Raw genomic sequence first — 27,072 nt, 5'->3', positions numbered from 1 at the left:
TTTTCATAGATCATTAATAAAATTTTACATGTATTGTAGACTTACTGTATTCCATCTGTGCAGATTTCTTTATACTGATTATCTTATTTAATTTTCATAACAACACTAGGTTCTATTTATATGTTGGGGAAACTGAGGTGTAAAGAGATTAGAAAACCTAATATAGGATCAAGTAAGTGGATAATCCTGGACTAGAGCCCAGGTTTCTGACTCTTAAAACCATGCTACTCTGCTATAGCATACTGCTTTTCATGCTCAGAGTCTAATATTTAGTTTTAGTTATACTGGTGATGTTTAGTGGATTGATGAAGAAATGAATTGATGAATGAATAGAAACCAAAATAAGGTAAATGAATTCAATTAGTTAATAAATTATCTTGCAAGGGAAAAAAATAGAGAGAAATTTAGTAAAAGTAATAAAACTTAACACACACAAACACAAAGAGAGAGAGAGAGAGAGAGAGACACTAAAACCACTTACAAAGAACCCCATATAAGAGGAGAACACTGCAATTAGAGAAAGCCCTTTAACTGACAGAGTCAGCTAGCAATGACCCAATCTCAGAGCAAACAAATCATCTCCTTTCCCTTCTGCTTGGCAGATTGGATTGAGTGTTGAAACAGTAAAAGCTTGGGGTTGTAGCACTCACAGGTTCACTATAGATCATGGTGTAGGGTTACATCACTGTACCCTCTCCAGGTAATGACACCCTTGGCTGAGGCTCACATCAGCTATCAGGCATGACATTGCTACAGCCAGACTACAAAGTGACATGAGAGAATTTTTAAAAAGGGCAAGGGGATAATTGCATCTCTTCTAAGGAATGCTTCAGGCACTTAGCCAAGTAAAGGCTAAGTTAATGTTGCAGTTAGAGCAAGAACAAGCCACAAGCATTTGCTGCCTCTCACATTCCTGCCAATGTGAGAATGTTGCCTGAGTGCATTCTGTCGAAATTGCACTCAGAATGGGCTTGCTAATAGTCATCAAGCTCTGCTACTGGCAACTCATCTCCTCAGGTAGTATCTGTGCCCAGCACAGCCTTTGTGATCCCATATTACTACCTTGGTGCACTTGGCTTTTCAATCCTGATCGCCAGTCCCAAGAGACTGGCTGACCCTTGTTCTGTTTCACTCTAAGCTGCTTGGAAGTTCCACTTGCAGTCAAGCAAAGGGCCATCAGGTCTATTATAGGGTCTGTTTGTCAAAGTGCTCTGAATGTTATAGTGGAAGCCTTTTCTTTTTATTATTATTATTTTTAAATTTTATTTTATTATTATTATTTTTTGTGACGATGTCTTGCTCTATTGCCCAGGCTGGAGTGCAGTGGCACAATTCCGGCTCACTGCAACCTCCACCTCCTGGATTCAAGCGATTCTCTTGCCTCAGCCTCCCAAGTAGCTAGGACAACAGATGTGTGCCACCATACCCGGCTAATTTTTTGTATTTTTAATAGAGACGGGGTTTCACCATGTTGGCCAGGCTGGTCTTGAACTCCTGACCTCGTAGTGGAAGCCTTCTAAGCTGTGCTTTGCATCATGCATATTACGTGATTAAGCTGTGTGAAATTGTTCCTATTACAGGCCAAAACATATAATGGTTCAACCCATCACATTTATCTTACCCATTTTTGTACAAAGTACATACCATGAAAAGTAAACCTTATTTCACCTCATTCTCTCAGGTCTCCTCCATAGAAGCATCTGTCTTTAACAATTTATGTAAACTTCCAAATGTTTTCATACATATGCTTACAAAGGTTTATTTCTCAGTGTATATATTCCTTATACCAATGAGACCACCTCTGTGTACATATAGTGCCTGTACACATAGTGCCATTCTTCCTTGCCTTGCTTGTTTTTACTTAGGTTATATTAGGGATCTTTTCTTCTCAGCCTTTAGAGAGCTACCCCATTCATGTTGCATTTTCACTTTATGGACATAGCATTATTTAATCAGTCCCCTTTAAGTTGTTTCGAAAGTTTTGCTATTACAAACATTGCTACAATAAATATCTTTCTATATTTACCTTTTTATTACATTAACTATATCCATAGAATAAATTACTAGAAATATAATTGATGAATAATAGGTATATACATTTTACATTTTGATAGATACTGTCAAATTGCCTTCTAAAGACATTGCAATTTACTCTTCCACCAATAGCAGATGAAATAGTTCACTTTTCGTAATACTTCATCCACCCCTACAACTGTTATAGGAAATCGGGGATTTTTTTTCTTTTAAATAAACAAGGCTGTACAGATTAGAATAGTAGATTACTTTACCCCTCTTCGATCTAATACCTCTTTTTACTTCCTTTGAGATTACAGCCATATTCAATTTGTTTGTTACTCCCATAATTTTTAATACTGTTACTTCTAATACATGGATTTTATGGATACATTTTAAATATGTTATGAATACTTTATACGTTTACTTTAAATAAATACCATATAGTTTGGACACATTTCTTTAAGCATTACATAAATTGTGTAGTATGGTATCATCATTTGGCAGCTGGATTTTTTAAAATCACATTTTATTCCTGGAATTTACTTGTTTACATAGCTTTGATTTAGTTTATATTTTTCACTGATACATAGTACCTAGTACCCATTGTAAGTGGTGGAATATGCTACCGCTTATTTTTCTAACATCTTATTGATGGGAATTTATATTGTTTTATATGTTTTTTTAGATTTTTTACTGTTGCAAACAATACGATAATGAACATTTTGTTATTCTTTGGTCTGAGAATTCTACGATGGGTTTGAGGGTGTGAGCATCTTCAAGTTTGCTAAATGATACCACTCTGAGCTCATTTATTCTTCCATTGGCCATGCATTAGCACTATCATTACTCAGCATCCTCCACAGCCCTTAATGTTGTCCAACAAAAAGGTTTGCTAATCTGACAGGGGCAAAATTATATTTTTTATTGTCTCAATTTGCTTTTCCTCCATTACTGGGGTGATTGCACATCTTTTTATACATTTCTTGGACATTTGTACTTCCTGTTTTGTGAACTGGCTTTACATGTATCTGTCCTTCACCCCACTGAGGTCAAGAGAGTTAAGCCCCCTGGTTGTCTCTGTACTGGGTGGGTTTTTTCTAATGCGTTCCTTCACAGAGGATATAAACCTTAGGGATCCTTGGCATATGCAGGAGTTTCAGTTCATACACTTACTAGTTTTCAGCATTCCCTTTGTTTCTGCTTTGTATCTTAAAATATATTTGTTCTGTTTTGTTTTATTTTGTGGTTTTATTTACTTATTTATTTATTTTTATGAAGGGATTTTTTAGGGTAATTTCTCCCAGCTATTTCTGGAACTGGAAGTCTGTTAAATATACTTGTAGGTTATTATAAAATTCTTATAGAATTCATTAAATGATAGAGCCTAGTTACTGATATCTCTAAGAAAGCAGCTGCACAACTGTCTGAAAGGTGTTCTGCTTTTAAAATTCCATGTTTAAATTCTCAGAGAGACAAAAGAATTTCACTCTTCTCTTGATAGCACAGGAGAAAGAGCACACAATCCAACTGAAAAGTGAAAGATGCAGACTTCAGTATACCAATGCTTCAGTGATAAACATAATAGTATAGATTTGAGAGTAAGCTACAACATGTTTGCTAAAGGGAAATTTCTCCTAATTTGATTTGAGATGGCAAGCAGGGAGGCAAAGAAGACTTGACCAAGGAAGTCATAGGGAAATTTAGCACTTAAATGCATTATTAATTATGGTGTCATTAAGCTCATTTTCTCTAAAGCAACTATATACATTTTAAAAGTACATATATGGTACTTCTTGGAGGCATTAAAAGCAATGTATTGGTTTTATAAAAAACACAGAAGAGAGGCAATTTATATCAGCAAGAATGTAAACTGACTTTGTTAAGGTACTTTTTAAGATAAAAGTGACTAACTTACTCCATATGTGAGCATGTGAATATCTCTAAAGAACAGCAAATAATAAATATTCACAATAGTATAATATTTAAAAATCAAGCATTATTTAATTTCTTATTAATAACAGTCCATATGGAGATAAATATTGATTTATACAATCTGATGGAATATAAGAATACAAAGAGAGTGTTACTTCTTTTAAGAAGATTTTACTAAACTAGGGTTTCATATGTGTTGTCATTAAATTATCCACATTGAAGATGATCCTAATCATTTAGCCTGCATCTACTGTCTACTAGAGAAGATAGTCCTAATCAAGCATTACTGTTCTTAATGTAAACAGTAAGAAACATCTGGATGAGGGGTTTTAGACCCCAAATTGGGGGTTAAAGGCTTAGCTTGTAGACTTCAAATTAGGAACTGAAAGAACAGGATATATTCTAATCCTTTTCTATTAATAGTATCGTATTGCTCCTTTGGGTATTGTCCTCTAGCTCCTGAGGAAGCAAAAATGATTAATGGAATTACTGAGGTCTGTGGTCAGAGCAGATGTCTGTTGGGAATAATAATCAGAGTTGGCACCACAGCATCAGAATTTATGCTATTACCAGGTAAGTAAACCCTTTCCCTGGTTCAACTTCATTCTTGCAGTTCCTGTAACGTGTATGGACTCAGTCATTGTGAATACACCAAGAAAATGGCAGATCTACCCTCATGAGGATAAATTTTCTTTTTCTTTCTTTCCTTCCTTCTTTCTTTCTTTTTCTTTCTTTCTTTCTTCCTTCCTCCTTTCTTTTTTTTAACAGTGCTTCACTCTGTTCCTCTAAATTTGCAGATATGTATCTTAGGTTATAAAGGAATGAACAGGCTGATTTGACCTAAGATGAGCTAAAATTCAGGAGCATAACAGACAGTGGTGTTAACTATATCAAGAATATACTTACTGGAACAGATTTAGAATTTTAGTACCTTCCATCTGTTTTTAAGTTAGAAAGGGAAACGTAATTTCCCATGTGCTGTTTACTGAAGCAGACATGTTGGTGTCCAAAAATTCTGTAGAATCAAATACTTTGTACCACATATTAAAAGAGTTCTCTACACACATAGTAAATCATAATTTCTGTTTCATCAAATGGATTTGTACTATTTCTGGAATGCTGCCTTCCATTTACTTGGAGGTGAATAAAATCTAATAGTTTGAAGATTTAATAATAGAATTAATCAACTATGAAAGTTCAGAAACAAATTCATTCCAAATAAACTCTCTCATTTTCGATTGTGCTTTGTTTTCTCATTATCCAGTATTTTGTTGATGATGCTTGTATGTGATTAAAATACAATTCCTTGATTCCAGGAATGGCAAACATAAAATAAGAGAAGTACTCCTCAGTCCCTGTATTCTTAATTTCTGATAATATACTTTTTCTTCCCTATTTTCTCTTTTTATTTGCCTATACTGTCTCATTTAAACCTTAAGCTAATTTTAATTTGGCAATAAATTTACATTGTTATTAATATGCAATGTTTACTCTGAACTTTGTTCTACTCTGACTTTTAACATAGTACTTTTTTTGCATGAATCTCCTATTTTAAAGAGATGTATTTGACATTTAGTTGCTAATTAAGCCAGTCATTATCAGAATTCACAATCATTTCTTAAACTTCTATAAAAAAGCAATCTGTGAGGTGTAAAATGTAAAGGTGAGATTAATTTGGATTAGTTATTTTAATACAAAAATCTTAGTTAGACTTAGGTCCTTGAGAAATAAAAATCAATGATGCCAAATAAGCATTTTCTTACAGTGTAAAATGTCCTCCTTAAGCTTAAATTTTGAAAGACACTACATAGTTTTAAGTGGGACTTCTAGACCTATTTTCACATGCATGTGTGTAGTTATATTAGTTTTCTATGCTGTATGACAAATTATCACAAACTTCGCAGCTAGAAGCGATATACGTTTATTATCTCAGTTTCTGTGGGCCAGGCATCCAGGCATAGTTTAACTGTGTCCTCAAATCGAGGTCTGAGAGGCTGCAATCAAGAGGTATCAGCCAGGCTGCTTTCTCATTTAGATTACTGACTGGAGGAATCTGCTTCAAGCCTCACTCAGGTAGTTAGAATTCATTTCCTTGGGATTTTAGGACTGAAGGAGGGCCCTTCACTACAGTCTTCCTGCAGACAGCCTGCAGTTTCTTGCTATGTAATTGTCACTGTGATGGTAAATTTCATGTGTCAACTTAACTGGATCACAGGGTGCCCAGATATTTTGGCTAAACATTATTTTTGGGTGTGTCCATGAGGTTGTTTCTGTATGAGATTAGCATTTGAATCAATGGACTGAGAAGGCAGATGACCATCCCAAATAGGAGGGGGCATCATCCAATCCATTGCAGGCCTGAATGGAACAAAAAGGCAGAGGAAAGAAGAGATTGCCCCCTCTGCCTGACTCCAAAGCTGGGACATCCATCTTTTTCTGCCCTCAAACTGAGGCTTACACTGTCAGCTCCCTGGTTTCAGCCCTCAGACTTGGACTGAAGTGTATCATGTACTTTCCTGGGTCTTCAGTTTGCAGATGGTGGATGTGGAACTTAGCCTCCATAACACATGAGCCAATTTCTCATAATAAAACTCTGCCTACCTCTCTACCTACCTACCTACCTACCTACCCACCCATCCATCCTATTGACACTGTTTCTCTGGAGAACCCTGAATAACCCTGAAGTTAGAGCCACTAACTTCATAAAGTTGGCAAGAAGAGTCTCTAGAATAGTCTGCTAGCAAGGCAGAATCTTACATAATGTAACATAATCACTACAGTGACATCCTATTGTGTTTGCCATATTCTGCTAACTAGAAGCAAGTCATAGCTTCTTCCCACTCTCAAGTGAAAGGGATCACACAAGAACACGAAGACCAGGAGTCAGGATCATGGTAAGGAGCACCCTAGGGCCTGTCTACCATATAGGTAAATATAAAATATGTTTATTATTTTTATCTTGAATATATTTTATTTAAAAATCGATTAACATTTTAAAATGAAAAAAATAACTACATATGAAATTTTAGCATTTGTTAAAATACATGTCAACGAAAACACTAAGTAGAGTAGAAGATAAAATTAATTTTGTCTTTGGTTTCTTAACATTGTTTACATGGTAGAATAAGACTGCCTGACAGTAGACTGTAATAATTTTGAGATGCATATCATATTCTATAGAGAAGTGGTTCTCAATGTATGAGCTTCAGAACATGTTAGATAAACAAATTCTCAGCTCCTACCTCCTGCTTTTGGAATCAGAAACTCTAAGGTTGGGCCTAGCAATATGTGGTTTAACAAACACTCCAGGTAATTTTTATGCATTCTGAATAAATCTACTATAAAATAATATAGTGAGATCCACTATAAAGTAATATAGTGAGGTACCACTAAAAACATCAGTAGAAGAGGTAAAGTAGATACAAAATGCACTGGATTCACACAAATAAATGCAATAAAAGAGGAGTAGAGGAACAAAGGGCAGATGAAACACATAAAAAATTTCAAGATGATAAACTCACACGTCAATTTAAAGCAGTACAAAACAGAATAGACATGTCTGAATATTGAAGTGCTGTTATAGATAAAAACTTGGAATCAACTCATAAATGGAGATGAAAAGGACAAACAATGAAACAGTTGGAGTAAATCTGATAGCTGGAATAGGCAAACTGGATCTTCAGTAAGTATAATTGGTGTCCCAGAAGTATGAAACTCAACAAATGAAACAGAAAATATTGAAAGATAAAATAAGCAAATTATTTCAAATAAGAAAACACCTAAAGTTGCCATCCAAAGGGCACATAGGTTCCTTTTCTTGCTTTTAAAGAAAATTTTATTCCAAACATTCGACACAGCATAGCAGGATATTTTGATGGCAAATGCTCAACACCAAGACATATCATAAGGCTATTTATTTTTAGACATCCAGGCGTAATAAGAAAAATACCTACTGGGGGAAATAATAGTCTAGCATCATATTCAGTATGCAAACATTCAATGCCAAAAGATAATGAATCTATGTTCACTAAATTCTGAATATGAGAACTCATAATCTAAGAATATTATATCCAGCCAAGATATTCTTCCCATGGCATTCTTAAACCTGAAAGAATTCAAGAAATAAAATGCCTGTAAGTCATTCTTGAAAGACTATTTGATCAAAAACTCCAGAAAATTAAGAGATGAATCAAAATGTTCAAAAGATTGTCTCAGAAATGAAGAAGCTTAGAAAAATGAACACAAACTGAAATATATGAGGAATTGAAGAGAGAAGGATGTGGCAAAAGTACAGCTATGTGTTACCAAAAGACAAACTGAGGTTGGAAAGTAGCAAATTGTTAGTGACACTAATATCTCCTCCTTTTAGCTGCTCACTTATAAGATTTTCATTATAAGTGCAAGAGAAATAAAGACATTGTTTCTAAGACAGATAAGGAATGAAGCAAATTTCTAAGGAAGAGATGTATTTGGAAAAAGGAAGAGATGTAGATAGTTAGAAAAGTATAAACAGTTCAAGTGGGAATAAAGAGTAATCAAGGTGATGAATATAAGGTTTTTGGCAGAGACTCATGTATTTGAAATGACAGAAATTGTTATATAAGATTTCAGAGAAAAATCAGTTTGAAGTTACAATAAGGTTTGGTTGCAACGAGGTTGGTAGTTTACAGGTACATAGTTGGGGTGAAAGGTGGTATCACAGGTTGAGAATGACTTGTTAGATCATACATGTGGACAATGAGGCATATGTGCTGCAGTGACAGCAAGTTTTTGAATGTGAGATGCCACATCATTGACCTTTGACCAAGGGCTACATTTATAATTTCTATCCTTTTCTTTTTCATTCAATAAATATTTCCTGAGAGCTTATTCTGTGCTAGACATTCATCACAGGCTTTAGGTGGATAATGCATTCACTCTGAACAGCCATATGAAGTAAGAACTATTGTCATTCCTTGTAAAGAACTGTTGTTATTTTAGAAATGAGGAAAGAAAGGCGCTGAGAGGTTAAGAAATTTAATCAAGGCCACTGAGCTGGCAAGTAGTGGAACCAAGATTCAAACCCAGAGAGTTCAGTTTCAGATCCAGTGCTCTTTACCACTGCATCCTTAATATTGTCTCATCCCTTTTATCATTCAGAAGCAAGGGGCTAGCTATGTTTTTGTATAAGGTAAGGATTATCATTCATTCATTCATCCATCAATGTTAATTGATTGCCGAGGCACTATAGTCATGGTCACGACTATAGTCCCCAGCATCCATGCTTTAATAATAATATAATAATAATAATAATAATCTTTCTCTTTAATAAAGTTTCCTAATGGCATGTGGTAAGGCAAGTTCCCTGCATTCCTATTCCTTTTCAACATTGTCCTAGCTGTTTTCACACATTAGAATAACTTTGTATGTTCTCCAAAATCCTCTTGTAATTCTGATTGGCAATATATCATCTATAGAGATGAGTTTAGGGAAAATTTCTAGTTCTTGTTTCCGAAGATCAAGGTATTTTATTCCATTTAGTTTAGGTAGGTTTGTTTGGATTTTTGTTTTTGTTGTTTTAATGTTCCTTAACAGAAAATGTTGGGTTTTTTGTTTCTTTATTTCGATTTTGAACATTTCTTGTTATATTTAGCCCTCATTTATGGTTTTTTGTTGCTGTTATAAAGGAGAGCTTTTCTCCCATTAAATTTTCTAACCAGTTACTGTCTGTATAAAATAGAGCTATTGATTTTTGTATCTATATTTGTAACCAATGACCATCCTGGGTTTATTTATAGTATCTAGCAGTTTGAGGAATATTCTCTTGTGTTTTCTAAGTATATAATCATGACATTATTTGGATCCAAGGCAAAAAAGAATGTGCAACAGAGCCAGGATTCAAATTCCATCTCCTGATCCAAGTTCAATGGCATTTCTACTGTGCCACAAAGTGTATTTAGAGCTATGTGGAAGGAGATGCACCATGTATAATATGGTCTAAGAAATACTGGACCTTGGCCCCTCCCTAAAAATATCTTCTCTTCCTTTCAGCTTATGGAGTCTAAAATATTTTAACCCTAAAGAATCCTTTTTGTGGGGGAGGTTGTGCAAACAGCTTAATTGTTAAAAGCCATTCTGTTAGAGTTCACATACTATAAGGATTAATATTGTAGGGCATCTCTCCCTAAAGTGGATTATTTTTTGCTAGACTCTAAAGCCCATGAAGGCATTGCCAGGGGAAGGTATCCAGGTCACTGGTGGTAAATCCATATGGGTCAGTAGCAATCTCAATTCTTGCCTCCTCAGGAGAAAGAATTTGACTAAGGGGCATAGGGCAGAAAAGGAGACCAAGGCAAGTTTCAGAGAAGGAGTGGAAATTTATTTAAAAGGCTTTAGAACAGGAAACAGAGGAAAGGAAAGTATGCTTGGAAAAGACCCAAGCAGGCATGAAGGTCAAGTGCAGTGTTTAACTTTGATCCAAGGACTTCATAGGCAGCTTTCTTCCCAAGATTCTTCCCTTAGGGTGGGCTGCTCACATGCACAGTGAACTCCTTACCCTTGGGAGGTGGGCGTGTGCAGTGTGTTTAGGAAGTTGTGCACACACTTATCTGAGGTTTTCCTCCGTTTTCAGGTGATATGCCCCCAGAACATCACATTCTGCCATTTTGTCTCTTAATGTGTATGTCCAGGAAGTTTCTACTCCCTGGTATCTGTGTTCAATTACCACTTTAGTACAACAGCTGTGGACTATCAGGAAATGGCCTCTCCCTGGTGCCCAGTCCCAGTTTATCACTTTTATAGAGGCAAAATTATAATTGCCAAACCATCTCCCAACTTTCCTAGTGGGTAGGGGAGAGCCCTCTCCTGCCCCGATCATGCCTAATTACCTGTAACAAAGGGAAGAATCACTACTTTCACTTATGAATTTCCTGATGCAGCAGGTAGTTTCTGTAAATGTGTTTGCTCAATTGAGGTGAGTTAGAATATGGAGAAAACTAATCCATAAGATGTTAATAGGTGTTATATAAAAATAATTTCCATAATTAAATACATTTGAGCAATGTTGGGTGAAATAGGGTTTACACAGTCACTTTACTGTGGAATTTTCAGAGGTTTTATACACTTGTGTAGGTGCCTATTGTGATTCTCAGAGCAGGACCTGGATTTTCAAAGTTTTCAAACTTGTTCTGCCTTAAAGCCTCAGAGCAGTTTAGGATTCTGAAAATGCTGCTGAAAAGGATCATGAGTTAACAGATATCAGTAGTAATTAGCTAACAAAGAGCTAAGATCAGAGGCCTGTGAGATGTGGCACAGGCTGGAAACCTGAGCAGAGGAGAGGTCAGGATAGGACAAGCAGGAGGACTTTGAGGACAGACTACTTACTTTTCAGCTCTAGACCCAAGACACCATCTTGCAAGGCCAGAGAATATAGGTATATGTGGTTACTAATCTGACATAATCTCCCAAATGCTTTAACCATCTTTCCTAATAATGTCTGGAGATCAGTGAAGGTACTCCAAGTGTGTCTTCAGATCATGGGCACATGTGATACAGCCTCACATTGAGAAATGTGCATCTCATTCCTCTTGAAAACCAGCACAAGACAAGGTTGCTCTCTCTCACCACTCCTATTCAACATAGTTTTGGAAGTTCTGGCCAGGGCAATCAGGCAAGAGAAAGAAATAAAGGGCATCTAAACAGGAAGAGAGAAAGTGAAAATATATTTGTTTGCAGATGACATAATCCTATATCTAGAAAACCCCATCATCTCAGCCCAAAAGCTTCTTAAGCTGATAAGCAACTTCAGCAAAGTCTCAGGATATAAAATCAATGTACACAAATTGCCAGCATCCCTATACACCAACAACAGTCAAGCCAAAGGCCAAATCAGGAATGAACTCCCATTCACCATTTCCACAAAAAGAATAAATAAAATACCTAGGAATAGATAATAAGAGAAGTGTGACCTCTTCAAGGAGAACTACAAACCACTACTCAAGGAAATCAGAGGTGACACAAACAAATGAAAAAATATTCCAGGCTCATGGATAGGAAAAATCAATATCTTGAAAGTGGCCATACTGCCCAAAACAATTTAGAGATTCAGTGCTATTCCCAATAAAATACCATTGGCATTCTTCACAGAATTAGAGAAAAAACATTTTAAAATTCATATATAGCCAAGGCAATTCTAAGAAAAAAGAACAAAACTGGAGGTGTCACTCTACCTGCCTTCAAATGATACTAGAGGGTTACAGTAACCAAAACAGCAAATTCTCTGTATTTTCACTATATTCTCACACAAAATCCATCTCGCACCACGTGTATAGTACAAGAACAGACACACAGTGCAATGGAACAGAATAGAGAACCCAAAAACAAGACCACAAACTTCCTACCATCTGATCTTCAACAAACTTGATAAAAATAAGCAATGGGGAAATGATTTCCTATTTAATAAGTGGTGCTGGGAGAACTAGCTAGCCATATGAAGAAAACTGAAACTGGACCCCTTTGTTGCACCCTATACAAAACTCAACTCAAGATGTATTAAAGACTTAAAAGTAAAACACAAAACTATATATATATATAAAGAAATCCTCGAAAAAAACCTATGGCAGTACCATACCACATAGGCATGGGCAAAGATTTTATGATGAAGATGCCAAAAACAATTGCAACAAAATCAAAAATGGACAAATGGGATCTAATTAAACTAAAGAGCTTCTGCATAGCAAAAGAAACTATCAACAGAGTAAACAGACAACCTACACAATGAGATACAATTTTTACAATCTATCCATCTGACAAAGGTCTGATATCTGGCAACTACTAGGAACTTAAACAAATTTACAAGAAAAAAACAACTCCATTTAAAAGTGCGCAAAGGACATAAATAGACACTTCTACAAAGAAGACAAATATGTGGCCCGCAAGCATATGAAAAAAAAGCTCAACATCTCTATCATTAAAGAAATGCAAATCAAAACCACAATGAGATGTCGTCTCACGCCAGTCAGAATGGCTATTACTAAAAAAGTCAAAAAACAACAGGTGCTTGGTGAGGTAATGAAGAAAAAGCAACACTTTCACACTGTTGGTAGGAGTGTAAATTAGTTCAACCATTGTGGAAGACAGTGTGGCAATTCCTCAAAGATCTACAGGCAGAAATACCATTCAACTCAGCAATCCCATTACTGGTTATATACCCAAAGGAATATAAATCCTTCTACTATAAGGACAGATGCAAGCATATGTTTATTGCAGCACTATTCACAATAACAAAGACATGGAATCAACCTAAATACCCATCAATGATAAACTAGATAAAGAAAATATGGTACATCTACATCATTGAATACTACGCAGCCATAAAAAGGAACAAAATCATGTCCTTTGCAGGGAGTGGAGGCCATTATCCTTTTCAAACTAACGCAGGAATATAAACCAAATTCTGCAAGTTCTCACTTATAAATGGGAGCTAAATAATGAGGACACATGAACACATCAGGGGAACAACAGACACTGGGGCCTGTCAGAGGGCAGGGGGTAGAAGGAAGGAGAGGATCAGGAAGAATAGCTAATGGATGCTGTACTTGATACCTGGGTGATGGGATGATCTGTGCAGCAAACCACCATGGCACACGTTTATCTATGTAATAAACCTGCACATCCTGCACATGTACTCCTGAACTTAAAAAATTTTTTAATAAAAGAGAGAGAGAGAGAGGGAGAAGTGTGCTTCTGCTGCTGGAAATCATAGGGCAAGTGGGCTGGCCACATGCAGGATCAAGTGGAGCATATTTCTCTGTGATACTCTTACCCCTAGCTTTATCATTTTAACTCCCACATTTCTCTTTTACCCTGATTCCTCCATCTAGTTTGTTTATCTGCTTTTTTTCTGTATTCTTGCCAGCTCTGTAAATTCTTTGTTAGCTAGAAAGGAACATTGTATAGAAAACTCCTATTTGTTTCATTATATTCTCATACAAAACACATCTGGCACCAGATGTGTGGGTTTTCCCCTAACACAGACCAATTCCCTGACATCAGCTGGATGTCCCAAAATTTGGCTTGATTTGGACACTATCTACCTAAAGATAGCATCAGATCCCAACAGGTTGATGGCTCAGTCCCACAAGATTACGTCCACTTCAGGCACCAATCACAAGTCCAGGTTGTGCCTTGTGCTCCTGATGGTGTGGCTGTCAATTCAGGATTCCCCTAACCTCGTATTGAGACTCAATAATTTGGCAGAACAGCTCATAGAACTCAGGACAACAATTTACTTACTAGATTAGCAGTTGATTATAGAAAGATATAAATCATGGACAACCAGATAGAAGAGATATATAGGGCAAGACAGGAGGAAAGGGGCATGGGGCTTCTATGCCCTCTCCAGACTCTCCACCCTCCCATCACCTCCATGTGCTCAACAGCCTAGAAGCCCTGTCCTTTTGAGTTTTTATTGAGATTTCATCATAAAGGTATAATTGATTAAATTATTGACCATTAGTAAAGGTCTCAACCTCCAGACCCTCTTCCCTCCCCAATGGTGAAAGTTCCAACCCTCTAATCACATGGTTTGTTCCCCTGGCAACCAGCCCCCATTCTGAGGCTGTTTAGGAGCCCCTAGCCACCAGTCATCTTATAAGCACATAAAAGACACCACTTCGGAAATTCCAAGGGTTTTAGGAGGTCTGTGCCAGTAACTAGATGAAGACCAAATATATATTTTTATTTAAAATTACAATATCACAGGCATAAATAAACAAATACTATTGCCAGGAGGTACTAGTGCTTAATCTCTACCATTGTGAAGCTCGTGATTTACTGGGACACCAAAACCTAAGCAAATCATCACAGCTCAGTGTGAGAGGTTCTGTGACGGTGCACATACAAGATATAAAAGGGGTGTCTGCATTGTCTAGGGAAAACCAGGATGCTTCATGCTTTTGAGACAAGTCAGTAGTTCATGTAATTTCAATTGCTGAGTGACTCTGCAGCCATTTATTTCACTGGATGGGAAATGCAACTGGAACTCTTTCAGTCAAGAGTCCCGTCTTAAATGATTTTCCTTGGGACAACATTGAAATGTTGCAGACATGGCAAGCAGGAATCTCATCAAGTTTGGCGTGACAAAGGAAGTCAATATGGAATTAAAATGGACCTTACATATTCCATCACGATTTTACACAACTTAGTAACTACTTACATATGTGTACATTTATTAAGTGCTTTAATATACACCAGGGTCAGCAAATTACAACCCGTGGAACAAATCCAGCCCAGCACCTGTTGCTATATGGCCAGGAGCTAAGAATGGTTTTTACATATGTAAATGCTTAGAGGAAAAATCAAAAGAAAAACCACTTTTTTTGAAATATAAAATATATATAAAATTCAAATTTTAGTGTTCATAATAAAGTTTTATTGGAACACTGACACATTTGTTCATGTATTGTCTATGGCTGCTTTTGCCCATTGACAACAGAGTTGAGTAGTTACAACAGAGACCATAATTACCAGCAAGGCCTGCATATTTACTCTGGCCTTTCATAAAAAAGTTTGCTAACCACTGAGAATTACCACTGTTTCACCTGCACAGGAATCTATGGAGAAATTGGGGGAGTAGTCCCTCCAACTGAACAGATGAAGAAGGAGGCTGAAGAGTTTCAGGTTACCTTGCTTGTGAGTGCTTATCCTAGAAAACTAAGTGCAGATCTCATGACCTCAAATGGAATTTCTTTCCATTATAGTAAACATACAGTTAGACCATTTTGCTGTAAATGTTGTTACTATCATAAAGGAAAATAAATAATCTCAGGTCCCCCAAACTTCTTATGCAAAAGGAAAGATTAAGCTGGGAGGCTGAGTCATATGCCCTTTTTCAAATGAATAGCTGTTACCAACATTATCCGTCAGCCACATTCCCAGGGAAAGGTAGAAGGCCCCAGACGTCTACAGAGGTTGCCTCCACAGATCACTCATAAGTAAATTCTTTGCTGTACTCCCATAAACAAGGACATGCCAATTGTAACTTTAGGTCTACAATCTAAGTCTAGCTCAGAAAACTAAAGCCTCCTCATTTCCACTCTGATAATGTCAATTACAAGCTTATCTTCCCAGGTGTAAAACAAAGACAAGGCTCATTTCTCCATCTGCCCAGAGACATCTGCATAATTGGCTCTTCCTTTCACTCCCCTTTTCTCTTCAAATATTCACCTTGTGTTATGTAAAATGTAGATTTACTAGGCACTAATATGTCTCACAGGAATGTAACTGTTCACTTTATCACCCTACCTGCCCTTCATGCCTGCCTTCTCCCTTTAAGGAAATGTATAAATACTAAACCTCCTAAAAATCTCTTAGTGAAAACAGCCACAGATGCGTCTGTGTCTTCCGCTTCTCCCGGAGGCACCCGAAAGCTAGCTTAATAAACCTTGATGATTGAGACTTTTTTCTCAGTCATTCATTTTGGTTGTCACTATTATTATTTGAAAATTTGTCTGGTTTTGTTTTGGTTATTTTGAGTAGGGAAAATTCTGGTCATTTGTGCTGAGGCAACCAAATTATCTGGCCTAAAAATACTCAATCTGAATCTGAAGCGAGGTCAGGTGGACACCAAAACCCACACTCAGAATTTGCCACCCGGCAAGCTCTTGCAGTTGATGCTGTGAGCCCTGAATAGAGGATAAGAGTAAAATCATAAAGTGTGAAATAAGAGGAAATGTTGCACACCTCCCAGGGTGCAGGGACACTAAACATTGCCCACCTCCTTTTATTCTCTTGCTTGTGCTAAGAAAATAGGATTGAGTACCTTGGTTGGCATTTTTTGAATCCCTAGTTAAAAACTATCTAAATAAAGATTTTTATGTGGGCTGCAGTTCACATCTTCCCCCACATTTTCAAACATTCTTTCTCCCCTTGGAAAGCTACTCAGCAGAGTGCCCCTGGAGGGAGGTGAGAGGCTGTGGAGGAGAGGGGAAGGATGAGACACTATCGAGAGAAAAATAAAACTCTGTGCAAAAATAAACTGAACTGTCTGAGCCTATTGATATTATGAATTGATTTTTTAAAATCACCAATTAGACAAAGCTCTCTAGAAGATTTTCTCAGGTTTCCGCTATCATAAGAGCCAAAAAAAACTAAAATAAATCAAACCATAGGCAAGTCTGCCAGGTAACTTTACAATGCTATAAAAACAAGAAAGCTATACATTTTGCCTCTACCCTCATCTAAAGTGTTCCATCATTATAGATATAGAATTGAAAGATTTTTAGTTTTAGAACACTTTGCATGTATTTGTCAATAATGCTATTTTTTTCTAATCAATAAAATCAAATTCTTCCACTTTTTTCCTGTTAAATGTCTGGTAAGGCCTTTTTCTGTTGTCGTAATGCAATATTTCACCTAGTTGTTTTGCTGCAAGAAGAAGGAGAAGAAGCAGCTTTCAAATTATACAAAAGAAGAGAGTTAAGTTAAGCAAATTCTGTGGCAATATTGCCAGTATACTTTCCTAAGAGAAAAGGCCACAAATTCAACTTATATTACCACTTTATCACCAAATTTTGAATTTATTCATGTACAGTAAACAACATAAGGATTTTTGCTTTTGTTTCAACTGTGAAAAACCACCTCCTGAATTAATTGAAGCTTAGCCTGTAACAAGAGACATAGATCATTTAACATTTTCTGCTTAAAATACGTTCATTATGTTCTTGCTGATCCGTTTCAAGGCTGTTGCTATGTATAAAACTATCTACTATATAAAGCAACAAGCAAGGAGGAAATGCCACTTGTGCTGAACACAAAAAAAAATGGTCTTCAAGTTGTTTTCAGTTACAACATCTCTATTGATTTACAGCTTTCCTGACTGAAATGTTACACTTGGTCATTAATAATAATAACTCATATTTGCATGATGCATTCTGGTTTCTAACCTACTTCCACTTTATGCCTTCATTTGATTCACACAGAAGCCTGTAAAATCCGAAGGCATGTTGTTTCTATTTTATAGTGAAAAATCCAGGCTTTCTCAGCGAGCCAAAACAGCTTGCTCAGGTGTATATAGATGGTGAGTATCTGAGCAAGAGAGCTCAGGACTTTGAATCCAGAACACTTTCTACTATAGCTACTGCCTTAGCAAATGCTTCACAGTTAACATATGTGACATCACAGAATGGGCAGGAAAAAGAATAGTATAAATAGGATAGAACAAGAATAGTTTCACAGAAGAAATAAAGCAACTTTTCAGAGTCACGCAGCTAGTAGTAGTGCTACTTATGTCTTAGATTTGCTGTCAGAATCTAATGTAGACACACTGAGAACTGCTTCATTCAAAATAAGAATCTAATACATGAAAGCTAGTGTGGTAATAGCTATCGTGGCATGGATCACATTGCATTAAAAATGAATTTTGTTGTTTTAAATTGCTTTTCCAAATAGGTAATATATGCATAAGGCACAAAATTATTTTTTATGTGCTGTGAAATATTTTTTAACTTTTAATCTAGTTTTGAGGGTACATGTGAAGATTTATTATATTGGTAAACTCATGTCACAGGGGTTCTTTGTACAGATTATTTCATTACCCAGCTACTAAGCCTAGTATCCAACGATTATTTTTTGTCTGCTCCTCTGCCTCTTCCCACCCTGAACCCTCAAGTAGACCCTGAACCCTCAAGTGTCTGTTGCTCCCTTCTTTGTGTTCACGAGTTCTCATTATTCTGGTCCCACTTATAAGTAAAAACATGAAATATTTAGTTTACTGTTTCTGCGTTAGTTTGTTAAGGATAACAGCCTCTAACTCCATCCATGTTCCCACAAAAGACGTGATCTCATTCTTTTTTTTTCATGGCTGCATAGTATTTCATAGTATATATGTACCACATTTTCTTTATCCGGTTTGTCAATGATGGGCATTTAGGTTGATTCCATGTGTTTGCTATTGTGAATAAGAGCACAAGATTCTAATAGGCCAAAGGGGTTTACAGAGAAAAGTGAGTCTCCCACTCTTGTCTTCCAACCTCCCAATTCCTGCTCCACAGACATTAACTGTTATCCATTAGTAACTGTTATTCTTGTTTCCCAAGTACTTAGTTTCCACATGTCCTCTTTTCAAAATGTTAGCTATAACTAATGTTTATATTGTTTTTATTTGTTTTATAAAAACATTATAATGTTTTTATTTGTTCCCTAAAGTTAAATTTATGTATTTTTGAATAGGTCATATTACATGAGCTGAAGCATAATCTAAACATCATTCTGCATCTCATATTTTTTTTTTTACTTAAAAATGGGGGAAACATATAATTACATTTCAATTGGGCTTATTTGAGGGAGAAAAATGCTGCAATTAGCAATTATGCTAGGTGTAAACCATGGCTGTTCCAAACAAACCCCTATAGCTATCTTGATGATCTAAAACAGCATTTCATATCAGTACATAAAGTATATTAGTTTCAAAATGTTTTATTATGTAATGCTTTATACATCCAAAAGAATTGTGACATACGTGTGAGTTTGAAGCATAAACCTAAACTACTCAACCTAAGAATTTGAATCTTATTTTTATATTAAAATCATCTTTGTGTTCCTGCCCATTCCCATCTGTTTTCTCTCCTCTGCAAAGATTAGCAGCCACCTGAATTTCATGTTAATAATATCACTGCTTTTTTAAGTAGTTTTCTCACCTAGGTAGGTATACCTAAATGATACATTATATAATTTTGCTTTTTTGTGTTATAAAAATATCAGATATTTTGAGATCTTCAGCAATGTGCTTTAAAAAAACATTCAATTTCATAAGATATTATCTGTATTGTTTCACATAGCTGTAATGCACTGACTTACACTGATGGGCAATTTTTGACTAAGTATTTAGGAATTTGTTTATTCATTCTTCTTTTGATGATATTTGGGTCATTTCCAGTTTTTTTTTTTCCAATACAAACAATGATGCTGTGAACTATCTTGCACATAATTTTAGGTACACATGTGCAAGTTTCTTCAAATAACAGACATGAACTTATTGGTTTTTAGGGAACGTACATGTCCAGCTTTATAAAACAGTGCCAAATTAGTTACCAGAGATTTTAACAACATTTTACACCATTCCTCACAGTGAGAGCCTTCTGATCTGTACAGCGAGATCACTGATCACTATAGCAGGCATAATAATAATGGAAAAGTTTGAAATATTGTGAAAATTGCAAAAATGCAACACAGAAACGTGAAGTGAGCACATGCTGTTGAAAAAATGGCACCAATAGACTTGCTTGACACAAGGATTACCACAAACCTTCCATTTGTGAAAAATGTATCTGCGAAGCACAATAAAGCGAAGCACAATGAAATGAGGTATGCCTGCAGATCATGCTTTCTGGTATTCACAAACGTGTACAGCTCCTGTTCTTTGAATCTAGGTTAACCCAGTTAACTCACTTTTGACCATAGAATGGGACAGAAGTGATGCTGCATGTCTTTGAAGGCTAGGTCATTAGAAGCCTAGTAGCTTCCAGCTGGGTCTACTTTATTTGTGGGTCAACAATTATAGAAGAAGCATGACTACCCTGAGATGATCATGCTGTGAGGAACCCCAACCTCCAACTTTAGCCATAAGGAGAAGCTACATGAGGAGAGAGACTCCTGGCCTCCAAGCTGGCCAAGTCACCTTAGCTAAAGCACCAGATATGGAAGAGAAAAAGCCCTCCTGGACTTCCAGACCAGTCAAAATTTTGGTCTTATTTATCTTCTGACATAAAATCAGATGAGCAATCCTATGAGAAAATCACTCAGCCAAGCCCAGTCAACCCACAAGAACTATGAGAGATGGCAATTGCTGTTTTGAACTACTTAGTTTTAAAGTGGTTTATTACACAGCAATAAATAATTAAAATAACTCTTCCCTCTTTGCTTATAAAATGGCCTGAGGAGAGTGACAGTAAACTAACCCATACACCCCAAAAGTCTGAACTGTCCTACCATTTTTTCCTAACAGTAAAGCCCAGGGAGGCATATAGTCTGCCTCCTAAAATACAGCACACAACAGTTTTACCTAATTCTACAGAAGCATCATCACAAATTTTCCAGAATGCATCATGAGACCGTATTGTCCAGTGCCCCCACTTTCTTCCTTCAGTCAATTCCACATTTTATCTTGTGTTACTTTCAGTACCTATTCTAGGATTCAAATTCCGAATTAATTAAGGATTGCATTTGGCTGCATGTAATGGAATCGTAATTTAAAAGGTTTAGTCAAATGAGGATTTTTTTTTTAATTTATCAAAAAGTCAAAGATAGGCAGGTGGGGACAGAGATAACTAATCATGGCCCCCAATTTTCCTGCCTTCTTTCTTTGCAATAACATTCATTATTTTTAGCTGAACACATGGCTACCTTACAGTTAAGTATGACTGTATGACTAATTTCTGGCTGAAAGATGTAAATAGAAATGTCCTATGTGACTTCAGAAAGTATTTTTAAAGGAAAAAATTATGTCCTTCTTTTGTCCTTTCTTGGCCATGAATTAAATTGTGGATATATATGGCTAGATTATGTGACTACACAACAAAATTCAAGGAGTCTGAGTACCTACTGACAGGAGTTGCCATACCAGTCCCGGACTGTTCATTCTTAGATTTCATTAACATAAAAGAAAAATTCACTTTTATTTTGTTATGCCACTATTATTTTGATTTTTTTTTCCCAAAGCTGAAATTAACTCTATCTAATACAGGAGTGCAGGGTGGATGCAGAAACGCCATCAATGGGCCAGGCTGCTTCTGTCTCTCCATGCCTGGCTCGCATCCTTATAGTCACTTCATTGTATCACCATGACCGTTGCTCCCCCAGCTTTCATTCCAGGAAGAAAGAACAGAAACAGTTGTAATGCCTACATCAAAAAGGTAAAGCTTTCTAGAATCCGAGGGAGACTTCACTTATGTCATGTTGGCTGCGTCTTGATATTTTGACACCCCGAATGAAAGGAACTTTCTGAAGTAAGATACGTGAAGGAATAGAGACTAAGGAGACCAATAGCAGGGTCTGCCACAACAGTGTGCCAGGAATGGGGCTCTGAATGTTCTGAACTGTGCACAAACATAGTTTCTGCACTAAATGGTGTCTAATACAGGCCCCAATCATACATCCTAGGTGGCGATATACAATTAAGATCCATTCACAAACATTTATTAAGCATTTATTAGTAGACAGGTGGGACAAGATACATCAATAAGGTAGTCCCGTAGACCATGGTTGAAACTGGGGCCATCTCAAGAGAAAGCACACATATTTAAAAGAATGGTGGGCTGAAAATGAAACCTGGTGGAAAGGTAATGAAAAGAAGATAAGCCTAGGAAGAAAGACTCCTAAACATAGCAACAGAGATCAGTTAAAGAGATAGTAAAAACTGGAGTAGTTAATGAAGATCATGATGGAAAAATCCAGGTATTACATGTAGCATGAAATTCAGCAGGTGAGCACAGGACTGAAAGATGCTTCTAATATTTACCAGTTTGAAGATTATGTGCTACTTTTCAAAATGGTCTCAATAAAGTGGAGAGTACCAAAGTCAGTTTACAGGGAATTGAGAACTGAAGGGAAAATAAGAAAGTAGATGTGAATGGTAGACTCACATGTATTGCTTTGAGTAAATACTATTCCAAACATTCCTCCTCTACTGAATTTTTATTGTGTCATGTCTCATTGTATTGTATTATACTGTACTGTATTGAAGTTGTATTGACCTGCAGCTGCAGAGATCTAAGGACACCCTTACCCCAGACTGGTGACACCCTGTTCCTACTGGTCTCAAAGAGGTGAGTAGGACTTAGTGTCTTTCTCTCAATAATAAGAAACTATTTTGGAGTCAGACTACCTTTAATAGAAAATGAATTTTAATATTTTAATATTTAGAGTCTACACATTTAATCTTATCAACAAATTATGCTTGCTTTTTAAATGATGCATGAACCAGATCCAAAGGACAAATGTTCTAAGTGATATTCTATCTGGAGCACATGAAAGTGTTGCCAAATTGATTTGATATGCAAGTCATTGGGAAATCATGTTAATTCAATCAAGAAGAAATCAGGCTAGACCCAAAGGAAATAAAGGAAGAAGAAGAAACTACATCCCATGCACTTTATATATATTAGCTCCTCTTCAGTACCCTAAGAAGTATTTATTTTGAGATTGAGAAAAAACTAAGAATTAGGATGATCAGTAGTTCACTCAGGAGTTCATACGTAATAAGTAGCAGGGCCAGGATATGAACCCACAATTTTATGACATTCAGGTCAGTATATTTTCACCTACATGACCTTGCCTTCTAAAGTGAAGACTTCAAAGAAAATAAGCAGAAGGCCAAAGGGGCTCTTAATAAATTGCTAGTGTTGCTTTTCTACTTTATAAAGTTAAATGTTTGTCTTTTGAGTAATGGTTTAAAATGATCAGACCAAAAGCATCTATAGTTAAATGTTAACTATATGTTAAATTTATGGAGCAAAATGTTAAATTTATGGAAAGAAGTTGGCCTAAGCTGCAATGAGGCCATCTACAAATTTATATCCTTGTTTGTAATGAATGCAACATCAAGGTAGATTTATCATTTTTTCTAGAAAAGTAACCCAAGATTCTACTCACACAGCCCACTAGTGTGATGTACCTGCACAACAATCTGTGTATATGGTAAACAGAGGTCTGGTGAAAATTTTGCAAAGCTTACAATTACAAGACTATTTAATTGTCAAATATTTAAAATAATGAAAACATTTATCCAGCATGTAGATCTCTTTTAAGAGCTACTCAGATTATTCTGCTCATCAACTTGCTATTATTTTCAGTTCAAAGGTTTCACATGTGTATGTGTACATGCTGTACATTTTCCCGGAATTTATAACTGTAGCTTCTATGATACTAATAGGAAAGAAGAAATACTGTTCTAAGAGTGGCATGTAGACTAATAACATCTAATTATCACTAGGGTTGTCATATCTACTAATTTATATAGGACCATCAGAGAAAAAGCTATGACATTAATTCTAAGAATCATGCAATTTATTATTTTAAAAATAACTTAAAAATCACACTTCAAGTAAAAAGAAAAAAAAAAAACTTTTAACAAAAGCCCTGTGTAATTTAAGGTTAGAAAATTTCTATAACAGGTAGACCTCAAATATAAAATGGGTGAAATACAACAGAAATTACTTAAGTTAGCAGTCAATGGTGATGCTAGGTTGGTGGTGAAGATTAGCGTGAGCTAGGGATCTTTTCATGCAGTTTTTTAGAGACAAACAGCACCAAAAGTTCAGCTGAGGTTAGAAACTAGGGATTTTCAATGATGCAAAACAGAAAGTTGTTTAAAAGCAGAAAATGCTTGGATTAATCCAAAGCTAGGACTTCATATTTTGCAATAACAGAAAAAAAGAAGGCGAGTGATTTGACAGTTGTCAAGTGAATGATTCAAGTAATAGGCCATGGGGTATGTAGGCAAGAAAATAAAGTTAGAAGATATTATATAATTTGGAAGAAAATGAAATTGAATCTTTATATGTTTGAAGAGTAGGTGTACAGGGAGGAGGAAAATGAGTAAGCTTGAAGAGAGTGAAATATTGCATATTAGGATGTGGGCAATATATAAAGATAAAGATGCCATATGACTCAGCAATTCCACTTCTATCTCTAAGAGAAATAAAAGTGTATGTCCACGTAGACACTTGTACAGAAATGTTTATCAAAGGATTATTCATAACATTTAAAACAGCCTATATGTCCATCTATGGACAAGAGGATGAACAAAATGTAGTATGTCTGTACAATGGAATACGATTTAGCCGTAAAGAGGAATGAAGGACTAATACATTCTACAACATGCATAAACCTTGAAAACATTATGCTAAGTGAAAGAAGCAAGTCACAAAAGACTACATACGACATGATTCTTTTCACATAAAAGTCCAGAATAGAGAAATCTATAGATACAGAAAGTAGATTAGTAGTTACTCAGGGCTGAGGAGTGGGGAAATGGGGGAATAGAAGGATGAGAGCTAAAGGATATGGCCTGCTTCTTAAAGTGATGAAAATTCTTCAAAATGATTGTGATGGTTTCACATATCTGAGAATATATTAAAATCCACTGAATCGTACAATTAAGTAGGTGAATTTTATGGTAAGTGTATTGTTTCTCCATAAATCTGCTAATAAATTAGGCAATGGCTGGGTTCATCACAAGACACAGAAGTGGGCTGCTAAAACAGAATGGAAATGAAAGTCAGAACTTGAAAATAGGATATAGAATGAGACATCTACATGGACATTGACATAGAATGACAATGGGATTAGAGATAGACTTACAAGTCAGATATCAGGGACCTTAGTGAATGCAGAAGAGTCATTAGGATCAACAGACAACAGTAATAAGCAGACAGTGGTGGTTAACTATGCATTTGGACTAAAAGTATTGATGTTTGTTGCATCTTTGTTAAAATTTTAAAATATATACATTTCAGATAGGTTAATCAGAAATAATAAGAATGGCTAGTGCCATACCCAGGCCTGAAAGTGTGATAATAAGCAGTTTCCACTTAAGAAGGCTGCAAAATCTCAAGTGCCTCCAGTTGAATTGATGCAAGGATGAACCTAAGGCATTTTGCGAATAATTTAGCCTCCTTAAAGAGGTTCATATTCATTTTTTTTCTTTTCTTCTTTCATTTGAACAACAAGAAAAAGTTCCAAAGGATATATAAAAACTTAGCAAAACGGAAAACAATGCAAATATGAGTTGAAGTAGTGGGGAGGAGGAGAAGAGCACTGAACATAATAGAGATGATGATTTAGTGAAGAAAAATAATTGAAGTAACTTGTATTTTGAACAGTGTAAAAGAACGACATGAATGAGAGGTATATTAGGATTCTTCACAGAGACAGAACCAATATGATAAACAGGTAAATAAGTAGACAGATGGATGAGAAGGGGGTTTATTAGGTCAATTGGCTCACTTGATTATGGATGCTTAGAAGTTGCATGATAAGCTCTGTAAGCTGAAAAAACAGGGAAGCCAGTAGAGGGACTCTCACTCCAGGGATGAAGGCCTGAGAACCCACTGGCACCACTGGAGTCCAAAAGGTGGTGAACCTGGAGTTCTGATGTCTAAAGGCAGGAGAAAGGTGTCCCAGCTCCAGGAGAGAGTGTGAATTCATCTTTCCTCTGCCTTTTTATCTTTTCAGGCCTCCTGCTAACTGGATAGTGTTCCCCTACATTGCAGGCCGATCTTCCTCACTCAGGCTTCTGATTCACATGCCAATCTCCTCCAGAAACACTCTCACAGACACACCCAGAAATAATGTTTCACCAGCTTTCTCGATATCCCTTAATCCAGGCAGGTTGACACCTAAAATTAATCATCAAAAGACAAATGAAGGGATTCACTGGTTTGTAAACAGCTTGAAATTCTGAATGAACAAATGAGATAATGCTTGATGTTGTGGAATAGCTAAGCCAGAGCCACATTTCAGCAACTGGTTTATACCTGTAAGGACCTGCAATGAGAACACAAAATGTGCCACACACTGGGCCATTCACTGTGCTATGAACAATCCTTTTCTAGGATAACAGTTCTTTATTCAACAAACTCCCTTGTTTTTACAACAAAATAAATGCAGAATATTCATAGCCTGAAATAAGGTAATAAGTGGTAATGGACAAATCTGGAAGATATTTTCAAAATTTTACACTCCCACCAACTATATGTGGTAGTTCCAGATGCTCCACATTCTCTAAAATGCTTGGTATTATCAATCTTTTTTCAATGTGTGTTTTAATTTTCATTTTCTTGAGGATTGATGACGTTGGTTGTTTTTTAATGTGCTTATTAGCCATTCATATATCATATTTTGTGAAGTATCTGCATAAATCTTTTGTCTGCTTTTTTAGACAATTAAATGCCTTATTGTTGAGTTGTAGGAATTCCTTATGTATTCTAGGTGTAAGCCTTTTGTCAGGTATATTTATTTAAATATGTTATGAATATTTTCTCTCACCCTGTTGCTTATCTATTAAGTATCTTTTGACAAGACATTTGTCATTTTGATGGAGCCCAATTTGTGGTTTCATCACCCTAAGAAATCCAGCCTACAATAAGT

The 27,072-nt window shown here is 36.1% G+C and overlaps 1 long non-coding RNA gene across 1 annotated transcript in view; it reads left to right on the top strand.

Moving 5' to 3' along the window:
* The window catches only part of LOC135278051 (uncharacterized), a 32,168-nt gene extending 9,419 nt beyond the window's left edge, over nucleotides 1-22,749 (top strand). The window contains exons 3-4 of the long non-coding RNA XR_010345608.1: nucleotides 4,405-4,521; nucleotides 22,683-22,749. This is a non-coding gene — a long non-coding RNA (uncharacterized LOC135278051). The remainder of the gene's footprint in view (nucleotides 1-4,404; nucleotides 4,522-22,682) is intronic.
* Nucleotides 22,750-27,072: the final 4,323 nt, after the last annotated feature.

Source organism: Aotus nancymaae, unplaced genomic scaffold (assembly GCF_030222135.1).
Source record: "Aotus nancymaae isolate 86718 unplaced genomic scaffold, 86718_ANA_hifiasm-v0.15.2.pri h1tg000036l, whole genome shotgun sequence".
NCBI classification, from domain to species: Eukaryota; Metazoa; Chordata; class Mammalia; order Primates; family Aotidae; genus Aotus; species Aotus nancymaae.
The sequence above is the reverse complement of the archived record's forward strand: the minus strand, read 5'-3'. Positions and strand labels throughout refer to the sequence as shown.